Below are 14776 nucleotides of genomic sequence, written 5' to 3'. Positions count from 1 at the left end.
AAATTGGGGAGTCAGTAGCATACTGATAGTGCCGAAAGCCCAATGCACCTTATGAAGAGAGGCTAGGTCCATGCACAGACTGTATCAGGACTGGGAGCTTCTGGAGTCCAACCCATGTCAAGTCAGAGGCAAAATCCCAACCCAATCCAAACCTATGTCAAGGCAAGCTCTCAGATTCAGTGTAACATTTAAGGTCCAGACTCAGGCACCAAAAACCCGTCTTGCTTTTAGAGGAGAGAGAAAGTGGCTATGTTGAAACCAGGTCATCATTTTTGTACAAGCTTTTGTCCCAGAGAAAGTAAATACTTATTGGAGACCTGTTGCCATGGAGAAGACTCCCAGTGCAAGCATGAGACCCACAGAAAACAAGGTACTCCCTAATAACTGACTTTCCTATCAGCCAAGGATCTTATAATGAGCTAACTTTTCAGAAGCCACCTAGAGGGTGGGCTCTCTAACTATTCAAAAATCCCTATGGTTTAATTTTTGGCCATATTCTGTAATAATTTTGTTGTTGGGTGGGAACGGGGAAAAATGGATGCACAGGCCTCTTTAACCTCATGGGGGAGGAGGCAGACTGGAGCGGCAGGGTTGACAGAACTAATACTATTTCTAAAGAAATAGCCCCACCTGCTGAAACAAATGTCCATCTGGCTTCCCTTAGAATCACTCTTCTGAAACAGTAAGTTACCTCCTCCATCATCAGCGAATGTAAGACTGACAACTAGGAGATAAGCTTGAGAAGAGTTTAGGGAAACCTATGTAAATGTCCCCTACAAGAACCACAAACATATAAAGTGGTAAAGAGAACATGATTTCAGAAAAGAGAACATGATTCAAAAATCTACATGTTTATGTAGGTAGGGTGAAAGAGAAAGATAAAGAGAGAAGAGAGGAGGAGAGAGGAAGGAAATGAAGGGAGGGAGAGGAGAGAAGGACGGGAGAGAGGAGAGAACCCTTTTTCAGGAATTATTACTACTTAAGTGTAACCCTCTTGCTCCCTCTGGAGGTCAAGGGCAGAATAACATGTTTGTAAAAGAAAAATAATCGGTAACAGAAGCCTTGGCTTCATTGTTCATCGCAACTTTCTTTTTCACTTTAAAATACATCAGTTTTAAAATAAAAGGAAAAAAATGAAGGCAAGAAATTAAAAGTCCTCTGGCTTTCTGGCACTTTCTACATACTCTTAAATGCGAAGCCCAAGAATTGGAGGTGCTTTATAAGCAAAGCCAGACCTATAGCACTAATCAAATAACTAAGATGGGCCTTATAAGGTGGGGAAAGGGTACAATATTGCATTAGGCTTTATTAATCTATTTGTCAAAAAAACTCGTTGTTTATTTGAAAACAGGAGGATTCTTTAGGATGGTGTTTGTCCTCACCTCAATGTAGTCATTCTGGGAGAACAGTGTCTGGACTTTGTTTTAGGTTTTCTGTATTTTAACAAGGATATCATTGCTGCCAGGCAACTTTGTTCACTAGATGTAAGCACATACAAAAGTTAAATTACCTCATAATTCTAACGACTACTCTGGCAACAATCACACAATTACAATTCGTCTACCTAGATCCAGCAGCTGAATTAGGAAACAAGTCAAGGAGCCAAAGACAATGAACCTTAATAAAGCCAGTGCTAATGAGGCTATTCTTCAAGGTATTCGATACAGTGGTTCCAAAGTAGCATCGAGCCTTATTTTAGAAAGCTTCGCTTCAGCCTAATGATTGTACAATACCACTGATACTGACAACAGTTGGACAGAAAGAGCAATGCTTCATAGTTGTGGGTTCAATTTGGGCAAGAGTGTTCTATAAATAAATGGCCAGCAGGTACATTTCTTTAGCTTTCAAGATTATTGGTGCAATAATTAACTATTCTTTCAAAAGAACAAACACCAACCTGGAACATTACTTGTGGCCGCAGGCAGTGAATGGCAAGCATAGGACAAACCACACCATGACAAAGTACAAAAATGAAGTTGTAAGGTGATTTCATACAATTTAGTATATGATTAAAGTGACCTTTCAAATTGCTAGGGCAAAGATGGACTTTTTAATAAATTTTGCCGGGGACAACTGGGTAGCCAATTGGAAGAAAAGGTAAGTTTCAATCTGTATTTCATGCCATAGAAAAGAATAAACTCTTCATGTATCAGATTTCTAAGTGCAAAGAAATAAAAACAATACAAGAACTAGAAGTAGATAAAAGTAAATTCCTTTTCAACCTCGGTGTAGACACAAAGACTTAAAATATAGGGGCAATTAAAGAAAAGATTGATAATCTGACTACATAAAAATAAATATAATGCATGGCAAAACAAACAAATAAACAAATAACCCACCATAAGCAAAGACAACTGACAAACTGGGAGAAAGTATTTGCAATAGACATATTCCTAATATGTAAAGAGCTCTTCAAAATCAAGGACGAAAGGACAAAAAAAAAACTAGTAGAAAAAGGGAAAAATGATATGAAGAAACAATTCACCCCAAAAAATATAACACGGTCCTCAAGTATATAAAAAATGTCATAGTTAGAGAAACGTAAATTAAAACAACAGTGAGATACCATTTCTTATCTATCAGACTGACAAAAGTTAAAAAGTATAATACATTCTGTTGGCAAGGCTGTGGGGAAATACTCTTGTATATTGCTTGGAGAATGAAGATTGGTACAACAATTTTAGAAGAAAATTTGACAACACTTAACAAAAACTATACATGCACTTAATTTTTGCCCCAGCAATCTCACTTTTAGGAATCTACTATAAAGTTAAATTTCCAACAATACAAAATTAATATGCACTAAGTTATTCATTATAGCATTGTTTGTAATTGCAAAATATTAGAAGCAACCTAGGTGCTCAATTCCATATATATAGGAGAGTGGTTGGAAAACAATGATATATATCCACACAATGGAGTACTATGCAGCTATAAAAAAGAATGAGACCTCTGTGAATTTATATGGAGTAATTTCCAAGATGTATTAAATTTAAAAAGCAAAATGCAAAAGAATATCTATAGTATGCTACCTTTAATGTAAGACAGAAAGGGATATGAATATATATATACGTATATATATGTATATATATACGTATATATATATATGTATGTATATATGAGACTTCATTTGTACAAAGGGATGAACCATAAATAAATAAGATTGCCCATAGAGAGTAGGAATAGGGCAGAAAAAAATAGGGGAAAAAAACACAGCAGTGGGTGGGGAGTGGGAGGGAGCAAAACTACCATTATACTTTAACTCTGATTCTTAGAACTATACAATGTTTCACATAACCCAAAAATAAGTAAATGATTAAAATGAATTAGGAGGTGGGGGAAACCCAAAGTAGAATAAACAGCAACAAGTGAACTTAATTTAACTGTATTACAGAGGAACAATATACTCACATGAGGGAAGTGGAAAAGCAAGAGCTATTCTAAGGAAAGGAATTTTCACTATCTACTATAAAACAAAGCAGAGACAAAAAGAACTGCGTACAAATATTGTACTCTGCTTAGTAAATTTGTTTTTCACTGGCCTATAGTTAGCAATTCTGAAATCATCTTATGTGAATACTTGTTCTGAACAAATAAGTAAATATATTATGGATAAGGGGAGCTGGTTTCTCACTATCAGAGAAAGACATTGCAAATAAGGGTAGAAGGCAGGGTGCCAGTGGAATAGAACTGGAATTGAGGTATCAGTATGAATTCATAGTTTTTTATTTTTTTAAAGATTTTTATTAAAATATAGCTAACATACAGTATTAGTTTCAGGTGTACACCATAGCTATTCAACATTTATACACATAAAGAGGTGATCACCTTAAGTCCTGCAACCATCTGACACCATACCATGCTATCACAATATTACTGACTATATTCCCTATGCTGTACTTACATCTCCAGGACTTATTTGTTTTATATCTGGAAATTGGAACCTCTTATTCCCCTTCACCTTTTCCTCCCCTTCTTAAATTATCCATTACAGTTGACATTCAATATTATTTTATATTAATTTCAGGTGTACAGCATAGTGGTTAGACATTTCTATAGTTTAAGAAGTGATCCCCCTGACTAGTCTAGTACCCACCTGGCACTATACATAGTTATTACCATATCATTGAATATATTCCCTGTGCTTTACTTCACATCCCCATGACTATTTTGAACTGCCAATTTGTACTTCTTAATCCCTTCACATTTTTCATCCTGCTCCCCAATCTCTCTCCTATCTATCACTCCAATAAATCTAGTACCCATCTGATACCATACACACTTATTAAAATATTGACTATATTCCTTATGCTGTACCCTACATCCCCATGACTACTGTGTAACAACCAATTTGTACTTTTTAATCCCTTCCCCTTTGTCACTTGCCCACAACCTCCCTCCCATCTGGCAACCATCAAAATGTTTTCTGTATCTATGAGTTTGTTTCTGTTTTACTTGTTTATTTTGTTCTTTAGATTCTACATATAAGCAAAATCACATTGTATCTGTCTTTCTCTGTCTGACATACTCCACTCAGCACAATACCCTCCAGGTCCATCCATGCTGCCGCACATAGTGAGAACCCATTCCCTTTCATGGCCAAGCAACATTCCATTGTGTATATGCACCACCTCCTCTGTATCCATTCATCCATTGACAGACACCCAGGCTGCCTCCGCATCTTGGCCATTGTAAACTATGCTGCAATAAACTAAGTAGTGTTTGGGTTTGTTCAGATAAATATCCAGAAGTGGGATTACTGGGTCCTTCTTTGTCTCTTGTTATAGCCTTTGTTTTAAAGTCTGTTTTGTCTGGTATAAGTATTGCTACCCCAATTTCTTTCTTTTTTTTTTTTCCATTTCTATTTTCATGAAATATATTTTTCCCATGCCTTTACTTTCCATCTATGTGTGCCTTTCAATCTGAAGTGAGTCTCTTGTGGGCAGCATACATAAAGATCTTGTTTTCTTATTCATTCAGCCATCCTATCTTTTGATTGGAGCACTTAATCCATTTACATTGAAAGTAATTGTTGATAGGTATGTAGTTATTGTTATTTTATTATTCATACTTTTTATCCTTTTTTTTTCATCCTAAAGAAGTCCCTCTAAGATTCCTTGTAACACTGGTTTGGTGGTGATAAACTCCTTTAGCTTTTTGCCATCTGGGAAGCTCTGTATCTGTCCTAGATTTTAAATAATAGTTTTGCTGGGTAGAGTAATCTTGGTTGTAGGTCCTTGCTTTTCATCACTTCAGGTATTTTCATCCCTTCTGGCCTGCAAATTTCTGTTGAGAAATCAGCTGACAGTCTTATGGGAGCTCCCATGTAGGTAACTAACTGCTTTTCTCTGCTTCTTTTAAGATTCTCTTTGTCTTTAACCTTTGGCTTTTTAATTATGATGTATCCTGGTGTGGACCTCTTTGGATTCATCTTGTTTGGGACTCTCTGTGCTTTCTGGGCTTGTATATCTATTTCCTTTGCCAGGTTAGGGAAGTTTTCTGTCGTTATTTCTTCAAATAGATTTTCAATTCCTTGCTCTCTCTCTCTTCTCCTTCTGGTACCTCTATGATGCAAATGTTGGTATGCTTGATGTTGTCCTGTGGCCCCTTAAACTATGCTTTTTTGGGGGATTCTTTTTGCTGTTCTGTTTGGGTATTTTCTGCTATCTTATCTTCTAAATTGCTAATTTGATCCTCTGCTTCATCTAATCTATTGCTGATTCCCTCTAATGTATTCTTTATTTCAGTTATTGTATTCCTTATTTCTGACTGGTTCTTTTTTATGTTTCCTATTTCCATTTTTATGTTTCCTATCTTTATGTTGAAGTTCTAACTGAGACCACTGAACATCCTTATAACCAATTTTTGGAACTCTGTGTCTGGTAGACTGCTTGTCTCCATTTTGTTTAATTCTTTGTCTGGAGCTTTGTCCTGTTCTTTCATTTGGGATACGTTTCTTTGTCTCCCCATTTTGGCTGCCTCCATGTGTTTGTAGGTAGGGCTGCTACATCTTCCAGTCTTAATAGAGTGACCTTATGTAACAGGTGTCCTGTGCGGCCAGTGACAGTCTCCCTTGTCACCAGAGCCAGGTGCTCCAGATGTGTCCCTTGTGTGGGTTGTGTGTGCCCTCCTGTTGAAGTTGAGTCTTGGTTGCTGTTTGCAGTTCAATGTGAGGGACTGACCCTTGAGCTGATTGGTTGTGAGGACTGGCTGTGATTACCTTGGAGGAGCTGTGGTACAGGGGCTGACCCTTCAGAACACTTTAGCAGGGCTCTGGTGCCTGCCCAGTCTGCCCTTTGGGTACGTGATCTCTGGGGACAGCCAGGTGATGCTCTGGCTGGGTAAAGGGTGTATAGGGACTCTATATTTTTTCAAGTATTTCTGTAAGTCTGCACTTATTTCAAAATAAAAAGATGTTTAAAGGATTTTAGCGATTCTATGAAGTGAAGACATGGCACATTTCTGAAGGGTACTACATCTGTAATATGTTTTTATAATTATTGGGTTGAAGCTCTGCAAATACTCGTGTAAATTCTGTAGGAAGAATATTGGACACCAGAAAAAACATGAGCAGAACAATATTGTGTTTAAAATATCATAAAATAAAGTACAGCCTATTTGTCTATTTAGCAGATTTGGGAATATAGGAACAAAATGTGCTATTTGTGCTATTTATATTCACAGAGATATAACCGTACTTTCAAGTCAGTAAGTAATCACTAGATGCATACTATGCGCTCAGAATTGAGCTGGGTCCTATGACACTCACAAAATTTCGTTGGACATCTACTATGCACCACTGTAAATCCTTTAGGTTCTACCTCTTGGAGTTAATGCTTGCATGGCCAGCCTTAACCAAAGGAGGCAGAAACCAGTGGATAAATGCTTCCCCATTTTGTACCATAGGCAAACAGTTTTGAAACACATTCTAAAAATATCCCATCAATATTGAACAGTAGTCATCCATAAGAATGGACAACTCAACAATGTATCAATGTATTTCCCTTCCTCCTTGTTCAATTCCCCTGATCCCTCATTCTAGCTCAATGGGATCACTTCCAAACAAACTACTTGCTCACCAGTCATTATATCTGGGCTCTGCTTTGGTTGGGGCAGGAGGGAGCAAAGCAGGATGGGGGTTGAGGGAAGGGATGATGGAGACTCAAGCTACGGAAAATATACAGCCTTGCTCTTAAGTACAATTTCCAGACACAAATATAAAATAGACTAGTGGGAGTATATTACTCAGTACATAAAAATAGTCATAAAGATGTCTGCAAATGAGAATTCTACCCTGTGAACAATCTGTTCCAGACAGAGGTAGATTATGAAGTGATTCCTGAAGGAGTAATAACTCTTTAAGAGAGTGTTAGAATAAGCAAAGAGGGCATTCCACATCCATGGAGAGACAACTAAGGAGCCAAATCAAGTTGGGTTTTCTTTTTGCCACATGGAAAACAAGACTGTCAAAAGACTTCAGCAGCTCTGTTCAAGGACTTCCTACGTACACAAGCTCTTAAGTCCATCATTAGCCAGGAAAAAAGTGAAAGAATTTTGACGTGGGAAAGAAAAAGATGTATTTCAGGCTTGTTTATATGAAATATAAGTTCTACATTTTTCTAAGGGAGAGATTTCCTTTGTGGAATACCAGATAGGAAATATTTGGTTTATTTATGCAAGGAACAAAAAAAGCAGATGAGCCTAAACAAAAAAAGAATTGAATAAAATTTCCATTCTATTAGTTATGGAAAATAAATTCAGCCCTACCGATACTTAAAACAACTTTTAACAAAACAGCTACCTAACAATTTATTCCAATCCCAATCACATTATTTTATATTTCACACAAAAAACTTTTGTTGTCCTTTTTTCTCCATTTTGCCCTTTCTTTATGGCAATAGTTGTTCATTTTCTTTAAAAGATATATTAGCTACTTCCCTTAAGAAGAAAAAAAATAGGAATTGTGAGCTAAGACTATGGTTAGCCAGTGCCCAAGTTCCTTGCCAGTCTGAAAACTCAGCTGGAAATATAGTCAGCCACTAAGCATAGTGTATCTTAAACCTAGACTTTGAGAATCTGGTAAGATTTTGAAGATTTGCAAGAGAGCTACACCTGGAATGAATAACCCCTCCCACATGTGGTAAACACATACCCAAAGGATTTTAGTGTAAATAAAAAATAAAAAATGTTTGACTCAGAGAGTTCACTCTTATCACCCACATTTAACACTCCTGATGAGGATGACTTTTAAGTTTCTAAATCCCAACCTCATAAGACAAATTCTCCTCAACATGTCAAATAATGTTGCTTTCATTTATCTTTTTCAGTTTCTCAAACAATGGGATGCAAGCTTTTAGGAAATATAGCCACTACATACAGTTATACAGTTTGTGCACTGCATAACTGGCCAAAGGGGATGTGAGGCCAAGGAGGTTTGGCCCCAGGAATAGCATGCATATAAATATATGTATGCAAAATTGTTCATATCTTTGTGGAGCTCAAACCCTATGAAGCCCAGATCACAAGTTCAGACACCCTGCTCTATTCATTCCTATCCAAATAAATGAAGCACATTACACAATAATGATTAAAAATTTGTTGCTGCGACAATCCTACCTCGGGCACAAAACTAATTACAAATATGCCTTTTCAAAGGTAAAAGAAAATTTATCTTTACCAAGGCAATTAACTATTCTGTCCTCTGCTACCAAATATAAGATTTTTATCTAAACAAGATCTTACGACAATAGCTCTCGAGTATTTTCTCTTCTGTCCCATGAAAGATCACTCTCTGTCTGGCCTTCATAAATTTAATAAAGAACTAACAATATCGAAACTACATCCAGACGTACAAGTCTCAACATGTATAACTTCGTGCTATCTGCTTCCTATCATTTTGAAGTTTCATTAAAATGCCGGGAATTTATCAGTGGAGACTATCAGTGATAGTAGCTTAACTCAGTGAAATGACACAGGAAGATACCCTTAGATACACACATTCACCTGCTAAACCCAACTGATTTAATTAAAAAATATGTGTATAATAAAAGGGAGGAACAAAAATATCACACTTAATTTTAGGATGAAGCTGTAAATTCAAACTCAATTCTGAGTATGTGATATCATCCCCCCTATGCTTCAGTATAAAGAAAGGCTTAACGTAATAGTTAAATGATCTTCCCAATAAATGGGTTTTGTTAATCTTTAATTTTTCATAAAACACTCCTATAGTAATGGTGAAGAGACTTTTAAGTGTAAACCCACAATGCCAAAAAGAACAGAAGAGTACTTCTGTTTCAGGCAATTTAGTGGAGTGGGTAGCTTAAGAAAAACTACTGGGTCAGATGCCTAGAAGTTCTGGATAAAATGTTTTATAAGTCTAAATTCATAGTGGGCATTTAAGGAGAAACTCTCCATGGGCCAAAAATGAGCCCAAAACTTGAATCCATTGGGGCAGCTAAATGCAAGAGCTAACAGCTACCACTGGAGCTTCTGCTAAATTGGATTTGTACGTTTTCAGTCTTTATACAAACAGGGGCACTAGAGAAAAAGCCTAGGGTTACAGTCAGATGAGATGAAGCCCACCAATAACTCCCGCAGAGACAGATGAACACGAAAGGAGATAGTAAGGAAATGTGCCTGTTTTACTTTAACTCTGGAAGAAGGGAAGAGTTTCCCCTGGGAGTTCCTTTTGACAAGCTGGCCCTGCACAAAGGTACTACTGTTGGGTGTGAAAAACTTCAAGGTGAGAGTTTAGTTTAAAACACTCCCAAGTGACTGGCAGAAATAAATGCAAATACTGAAGAACTCCAACCTGGGAAATTCAAATCTATCTCTCTAGTGACAGAGGCACCAATTTTTCTGGGACTGCTATTAAACAGCTTTGTAAAGCCATACCACTTACTCAGAAAGTCTGCTTATCCATACTGCCCTCAATTTCCAAGAAAAGTAGGAAAAACAAATGGAATTCTGAAACAATTTAGCAAAGCTCTCAGAGACTCTCAAAGCTCTATGGTCTAAGATATTCTCATTGGCTTTAATGACTCCTCTGGGGTTCAAAAACTCTTGCTTTATGAGTACATAACAGGCCTGTCCAGGCATTTAGGAATATGACATCTGATTCTAGACTCCACACACTACTAGCAAGAAGACATGACCAAATATTGCAAGAGGCTCATGTGATACACCCAGTCTTATCAACAGGCATGAACAAAATCCCCCTAAACCATGCATAACCTAAATCCCAAAGATTTGGTCTTCCAGAAGAAACAATTTACTGATGAACTGGTTAAAATATACAACCAAATTAACTATTGGGATTATACACATTTTCCTCTGGGAGGAGCCATCCAGCTTTCCTTGGTCCCATTTCCTTGTAATTAAATCAGATGATTTTTCTGGGTAACTTTTATTAGATGACTTTTTAGATGGCAAACAACACAAGGATAGCTAGCTAGAAATCTAAAACCCCCATCATAGCATATCTAGAAAAAAACACTCCTGTGTCTACCAAAACTAATACTTGGTACCTTTTGTAGGAACTAGCTTTGCTGCCCGAACTTTCACAGATATAGAGCTTGGAAGAAAACTAGGGAACAAATGGTGCAAATTTGGAAGCTATCTCACTTTACCCAATTTTACTGGTAAAATCCATTTTTTTCCCACTTTAGATCTGTCTAATTGTCTTGACTCTTAAATTTTATCACCTGAAATAAGACTCTGTAAGTGGCCACAAATCATAAAACAAAACAAAAAAACTATTTGACAACCTCATTGGGGTATTCTGACCAAAAACAGATGATTGAGTGGCCACAAATGACTAGATTTATAACACAAAATTGGATTTGTAATACAAAATTGGATTGTAACACCATCAGATCTGTAACACAAAAGTCTATTGGCTACTACCTGCATGCAAACTGAACAGGGAGTTGTACCTTGGTAAATGGATACCTGCCCTCAGGATAGTCTGACATCATCCAGGGTCCATTTTCACTTATCAATTTCTCTTACAAAAAGAGATTAGATAACTTAATGAAAGGAGAAAAAATTGGACCTTGATTTGAGAACCGAAACCCTAAAGACTCATAAAGAATTCTGGATTGCTTTTTTTCCTCTAGACTCTTCATTTACAAGAGGCGTAAAAGTAGAAGGCATAGAAGTAGGAAGACATCTGACAAAGAAAAGCAAAAGAGCTAGACAAAGCCATGGCTATAGAACTCCACATCTGAGAGGGGCAGGAAATTTAACTGAATAAGAGCCCATTAGATATAATATTGGTGTCTTGAGAGAGAACGAGTACCATTTTAAGGAGAAAATGGTGTGCTGTATCCCTCTCTAGCACAAAGAAATCATAAAATTAGGTAATTTAGCTAATGATCCCATATCTGGTACTGCATACTCATGAAATCTGTTCTTCTGGCTTAATTTGGGCACTCTTGGCTCATGACTTAGAACACTACAACATTTGATGGTTGCTAGATGGGAGGGGGTTGCGGGAGGCTGAGTGAAAAAGGTGAAAGGATTAAGATGTATAAATTGGTTGTTACCAACTACTCATGGGAATGTAGGGTACAGCATGAGGAATATGGTCAATAATACTGTAATAACTATGTATGGTGTCAGATGGGTACTAGACTTATTGAGGTGATCACTTCATAAGTTATAGAAATGTTTAATCACTATGTTGTACACCTGAAACTAATACAATATTGTATGTCAACTGTAACTGAAAAATAAAAAAAAAAATTAAAAAAAAAGAATTCTACAAACTGATCATAATCCTTCTCTTGGCACTTGTCTGTTACAGGGGCTCAGATGGGTGACCACATATTTTAAATGCTGCCATGCAACTGTTGTCCCATCATATGGTTAAACAAATACCAATGAGAAGAGCAGAAAAACCCAACATGCATGTTGAGGCAACCATCTGGGAAACCTGCTACATTATCATGACGCCATAAACAGCAGTGAAGTTCTGAAGGAGTTGTGACTCCTTCAGCTCAAGCCAAAGAATGGGAATAAGGAGATGATACTGAGACCTGAAACCATTTGCACCCACACGGTTTACTGTCAACATTAACAATTTTACTAGTCGATTGCCTTCATTCACATGGCATTAATATTCTAGGAAACCTGCCCAGAAAGCTAAAGTCTAAATTATTTTCTTGTTCATTTCAAGAACTTCGTCAGTCATTTATCTGAAAACTAGACTACTACTTAACTAACCCGCAGCAACAGATAGCACTGAGTTTACTTTTCAAGATTCACTTTAAAACCCCAGTACCAACTTTGTCGAATCACAAAAAAGCCCTCAAATCCAAAAACCCATCTTAAACCAGACCCTAAAAGAACTGAAATAAACTACCTCTGCTCTCCCTCTCCCCAAGACACTAAGACTCTCAACATAGTGATTGTCCTTTCTGAGTAAGTAATAAACTCAGCGTTGCTTGATCAATAGGATAATTTTGGTGTATTTTCAGGAAGCTAGCATTCGACAATAGATTAGAAAGCTTAAATTATAAGGTACCATACAAAAAGTCCCATACATTAGGGTAGCATGATATAGAGGTTACTACACTGATATTCCCCCAAAGTAAACTTTAAGGGATACTAATGCCTTGGGATTTTTAGTGTTATTTTTTTTTAATTAAAGTTTATTGGGCTGACAATTGTTAGTAGTTACATGAAGTTCAGGTATACAATCCTGTATGACATCATCTATAAATCACATTGTGTGTTCACCACCCAGTCAGTTCTCCTTCCATCACCATATATTTGATCCCCTTTACCCTCATCTACCGCCTCCCTACCCCCTTACACTCTGGTAACCACTCAACTATTGTCTATGAGTTTTTGTTTCTCATTTGCTTGTCTTGTTCTTTTGTTGTTTTTGGTTTATATACCACATATCAGTGAAATCATACGGTTGTCTACTTTTTCTGTCTGACTTATTTCACTTAGCATTATAATGTCAAGATCCATCCATGTTGTCACAAATGGTCCTATTTCATCTTTTCTTAATGCCGAATAGTATTCCATTGTGTATACATACCACAAATTCTTTATCCATTCATCTATCAAAGGACATTCTGGTTGTTTCCATGTCTTGGCCACCGTAAATAAAGCTGCAATGAACATTGGAGTACACGTATCTTTATAGATAAATGTTTTCAGATTTTTGGGGTAGATACCCAGGAGAGGGATTGCTGGGTCACATGGTAATTCTATTCGTAATTTTTTGAGGAACCTCCACACTGCCTTCCATAGCGGCTGCACCAATCTGCATTCCCACCAACAGTGTATGAGCTGTATTTCTCCACAGCTTCTCCAACACTTGCTACTATTTGTCTTGTTGATGATAGCCATTCTAACGGGGGTGAGGTGATATCTCATTGTGGTTTTTATTTGCATTTCTCTGATTAGTGATGTTGAGCATTTTTTCATACGTCTATTTGCCATTTGTATGTCCTCTTTGGAGACATGTCTCTTCAGGTCCTCTGCCCATTTTTCAATTGGGTTGTTTTTTTGTTGTTGAGTTGTATGAGTTTCTTGTATATTTTGGATGAGAGTGTTAAACTTTTAAAAGGGGTTCTATCTTCAAATAAATCTGGGAAATATAAGGATGAATAAAAGTAAACTGGTCTTGTTGGTACAGGGACTTAGTCTACACTATGAACATGGTCCAGTAAAATTCTCCAAATTTTATGGTCCAGTAAAATTCTCCAATTTTAGGATATGTAAAAGAAATTGACAACTCTAAACTTTACTATGGTAAGGTCATTTTAAATAATCTATTAAAATCTAGCATTTTTAATTTTAAAAACATTAAGTAGAATAATATACTCTCAGAATAAAGAATAGCCCTGTAATTTAATGAAAAACTCATCATACTGTCCTGCTCCTGTGTTCTGTAATTTCTTTGTAAGGGCATATCCAAGAGAGAATATGAAACACATCATTATGCGCAATGTGCATATCCACAGATTGAAAATCAGCCTGAAGGCTGAGGCCATTTAACAACCTGAACTCATACATAAACATCGAATATAACTAAGTATTTTCACATGCAGTATATAACTGAAAGTTATCAAGTAGTTGGCTTCTCCATCAACGTGGTGTTGAAGCATTCATTGACTAGGAGCTTGAAATTGTTATCAAAAAATATAATCATTCTTTTTATTATTATTTTTAGTTTCAGATGTACAAAACAGTGTAGTAGTTAGACATTTCACCCCTCACAAAGTGATAATCCCTTCCCCAATGTATTGCCCCTCTGGCATCAAATGCAGTTGTTACAATTCCATTGACTCTACTCCCTATGCTGTACTCCATGTCCCGTGACTATATACATATTAAATAATAGTTGACATACAATATTATTCAGCTCCAGCTTCAGGTGTACAGTGCAGTGGTCAAGCATCTAGACCATCCATGAAGTGGTCTCCCTAATAAGACAGGTGCCCATCTGACACCCTACAAAATCTTTACATTATTGATTATATTCCCAAAACTGTCTTTCATGTCCCCATGGCAATATTGTACTTACCAATTCATGGTGTCTAATCCTTTCCCCTTCTCTCTCATATCCACCCCCTCCCATATAGCAACCATCAGTTTTCCTCTATCTCTCTGAGACTATTTGTTTACTTTGCTCATTTATTCAGTCTTTAGATTCCACATATAAGTGAGATCATATGGTATTTTTCTTTCTCCGTCTGACTTATTTCACTTAGCATAATGTTCTCTAGGTCCACCCATATCATTGCAAATGGTA

This window comes from Rhinolophus hipposideros (genome assembly GCF_964194185.1).
Source record: "Rhinolophus hipposideros genome assembly, chromosome: 5".
In the NCBI taxonomy this organism is placed as follows: domain Eukaryota; kingdom Metazoa; phylum Chordata; class Mammalia; order Chiroptera; family Rhinolophidae; genus Rhinolophus; species Rhinolophus hipposideros.
Note: the sequence above shows the minus strand (reverse complement) of the source record.